Here is a 3826-nt window from a genome sequence, read left to right on the forward strand (position 1 = left end):
GTGTCCCACTGCTTTACCTGGGACGGCTGCATGGGAATAGGGAAGAGGGTCTTGCTATTACGGAGAGCTCATTTAGGCACCCAAACGAGGGCCAGATTTCCAGACACTCTGCACCCCACAGCTTCCGCCGTGACCCTGAGGGTCAGCAACTTTGGTGAAAACCCAGCCCCATGTGCGAAGGCCATAGGGTGTCGGAGCTCATTGCACTGTTGCAATCCACGTCATCGTGAACCCTTCTGTTGGAGCGGGAGTTTTGTGAAAAGCTGAGTTCAGGCCGGGGCCAATGCTCGCTATGTGAGGGAGCAGCCTGCTTTGTCTCTCTCTGGTTTGGGTTCTTGTGTGTTACGGTGCTGGACTTTAGGAATAAAAGTCATGTTATGCTGCATCCTTCCAGCCAGAGTATTTATGTTTTTATCTACGTCCCCTGTGTGAATGCTCGGAACATATCAAGCGTTTAACTCTGGGTTCACATAGTCCCCAGTGGTGTGGCACAGAAATGCCCATGCGAACCTTCTTCTTTCCCCGCTTTTTAATGGTACTTTGTAGTGAATGTCATGTCGGTGGGAGGTGCTGGCCTATCAGCGCTGGAGCTGATGGTTTGTATCTAGCCCTGGGCAGAGGCACTCTAGGCTTTCCTCAATGATGTGCCTCACGTGGGACAGGTAAGGACCAGTTTAGGGGTGAGAATGGAGATCCGTCCTTCTCCCCTCTGCTGAGCCTGCCAGCCAGGGGGACAACTGGTGCCTACTAGCGCTAAGAACTGGATTGAAACTCTCACTCCCGGACCATCCGATGACTGTGGATCACTACAGGCCAGGTCTAGCTTCCAGTCAGCAATCCTGTCTTCCTCATGGGCCTGATTCTGGCCTCATGCTGGTGTCAATCAGCAGTCAATTCCCTGGTGGCCAAGGAGTTCCATGGGGTGAATGAGTGGGGAGCAGGATTGGGCCCGCTGATTTCAGTGGGAGCGTTGGGTGTAAACAGAGGAGGCAAGATCTTTCAGAAAGGCCAATGGCTTAGGCTTTGGTCAGAAGGGCTCTTGCCCCAGGGGGTTGACATTACTACAGGGTGGGGGAGAAAGATGCAATAAGAGGAGGGTTTTGCCCACTGGAGTTTGCTTGTTCAGCTCCTGTGGGGAACAGAGTCTCACAACAAGCTAACCCCCCTGATTTATTATAGTAGGGAGGTAGCAGCACAACGGTTATATATTTAGGGACAGACGCGTAAAGGTCTTTAAAACCCAGAAGACGGTCATCATTATAAACCTGGGCCAGTGCTACTGTTACCCAGTAGTCCTTGATTTCCCGCTACATGCGAGACGCAGATTTGCAGCTAAGCCCCGGTCTTCTGGAACAGCTTTTAGAGTCTGTTTTTAATCAATCATCTGTTGCTTGAGTGCCCTCACTTTGAACAAACTCACTGGTCTGAAACTGACCACGTGAAAAGGGCCCCAGACGTGCTGCCCTTGCGTAGCGGAGTCAGAGCTGCTGACTTGTGGGAGCGCGTTGAGTTTGTTACTAAACAGTGCAGTTAGCCTGAAAACGCACTGCTAGGATGATGTTTATATCCTGGCCAGCCCTGCAGAGTCCATGTCGCTCTAGGAGAGGGAGCTGGCATCTCATCTGGCTCAGGCGTCACCAACAGAATTATTAAATATGAATTAAGTGCCATGGCAATATCCCGTGAATCAGAACAGGCACCTGATGTCAGGAAGGCAAAGCTTTGGATTAGTCACCAGGATTGCCGGCAGCGGGCATCATTCAAAAATGGTGAGCAGAGCGTCCGCCGAAAGTCAAGGGAAAAACAGATTCTCTAGGATGAACTACACAAAACATGCAATGTACTTAAATGAGGATGAGCCAATTTGCTTTTGATGGGGGGATCGGGATCAGGGGCAGCTCTATGTATTTTGCCTCCCAAAGCACGGCAGGCAGGCAGCTTTCAGTGGCATGCCTGTGGGTAGTCTGCTGGTCACGCGGATTTGGGGCATGCCTGCGGGAGGTCCGCCAGTGCTGCGCCATTGGCGTCCCTGCTGCCAAACTGCCGCCGAAGCCGTGGGACCGGTGGGCCTCCCTCTGGCGCGCTGCTGAAAGCCGCCTGCCTGCCACCCTCACTGCGACCTGCAGGCTGCACCCGGAGGCTTGCTGCCACAGGCAGGGGCTTGCTGTGCTGGTGCCTGGAGCTGCCCCTGGTCGGGAAGATGGGTCATAACTCTCTGTGGCAGGCCTACACCGCTGGGTGGCTGGAGGGCATCCCATGTGCAGCCAGATAAAAAGCACTGGTTTAGTGTTCACCATGGTTTCCTTCTCTCACTCAGAGAAATCTTAGGTCTGATTTCTAAAAATATCCCATTTTACAGTGGTGGAAATAACGGGAGAATCAGGCCCATTATTTCATTCAAAAAGCCTCAAGTTGGAGCGCCGGGAATGCTGTATTACGGGTTGCAGTTTTAGGTGCTTCCAGCGATATGTGTGAAGTACGGCGTTTCAGGCATGGGTTGCCCTTGGTAAACAAGGCTGACAAAGTTGGGCTGCGAGCTGTGTGGGAGCCTGTTTGCCTATGTCTAGTACATTGCTGTTTTGTTTCTTAAATGCCACCCATTTCAGAGGGTCCCGTGATTTCCTGTAGCGTGACCCATGGGAAGGTTGGGGCCAGCTGCTCCAGGCTAGGGACAGTAGGTGCTGGATCTGGACATTTGCCCTTTCAACCCTCAGTTGGGCAGACTTTGGGCCACTGTTATAAGAAATGGATGGCTTATGTAATGGAGCTGGCTGCTATGCAGAGAGGCACTGGGTCTGGGTTCTTCTGTCTTTGTCTATGAGGGATAAGACTTTAGGGAGAGGAGCAGTAATGTTCCCCACAGCAAACAAGTGGAGGGGAGCTGTGCCCTTGAAAGCTGCAGAGACAATTGTGTAAAAGCAAGATGTGCAGCGGGTTTGCCTCCACGTTCCTAACGGGAGAGGCATGTGGCCCCCACTTGCCATTCTGCCTGTTGCCAGCACAGTCTGTGCATGCAGCTCCGAAAACATTGTCTCTCAGCAGGCAGAGCCCGCTGTCATTGATAAACTAGATCAGTGCATTGAGTTCAGCTTTACTGGCATTGACCTGGAGGTGCCGAGGTCAATGGTCACACAGACACACACAGACACACAGACACACACACACACACACGCTCCAAATAGCTGCAACACCATATTAGACAGTGAGGTTGTGAGGATTCTGTACCTCAGTTTCCCCAACCAACCCTTTGGCTCATCTGTGCAGAGGGTGAGCTCTGTGAGGCACCATAACCACCCCTCCCTCCCTCATCATTCTAGGCGTTACTGTAAAGCCAGTCAACAACCAGAGAAACCCAGGCCATGGCTAGGAAGCTTGAGGGAGCTCCCTCTGGCAGGAAAACAACAGGAAACTGAGCAGCGGCTCCCAACCAGCTTTGCTGGGTCTAGCAGCATCTGACCTCAGTAGATCTTTGATGTGTATGCGGGGAGGTGGCAAGGGGCGGTCACAAGACACACTCCAGCGCTTATGGAGAGGCAGGAGAGGAGACACTTCCAGGTACATAAATCCAAACAGGGATAATTAAAACAATTCTGTGACCAAGAGCAACGAAAAATAGCAGAATCGCAGGGAAGTGGCTGGGGAGAGAGATTCCAGGAGGTGAGAGAGAATGGGTGGCAGCAAGGACTGTGTGTGTCTGATTTCTAGGTTGAAGACGGCTAACCTTGGGCACTGGCCATTCGTGTTGATTTCAGCCTCTGTGGCCAGCAGTCGATGTGGCTGCATTGCCAGAAGTAGGGAATGAGTGACAGGGGATGGATCACTTGAT

This window comes from Gopherus flavomarginatus, chromosome 1 (assembly GCF_025201925.1).
Source record: "Gopherus flavomarginatus isolate rGopFla2 chromosome 1, rGopFla2.mat.asm, whole genome shotgun sequence".
NCBI lineage: Eukaryota > Metazoa > Chordata > Testudines > Testudinidae > Gopherus > Gopherus flavomarginatus.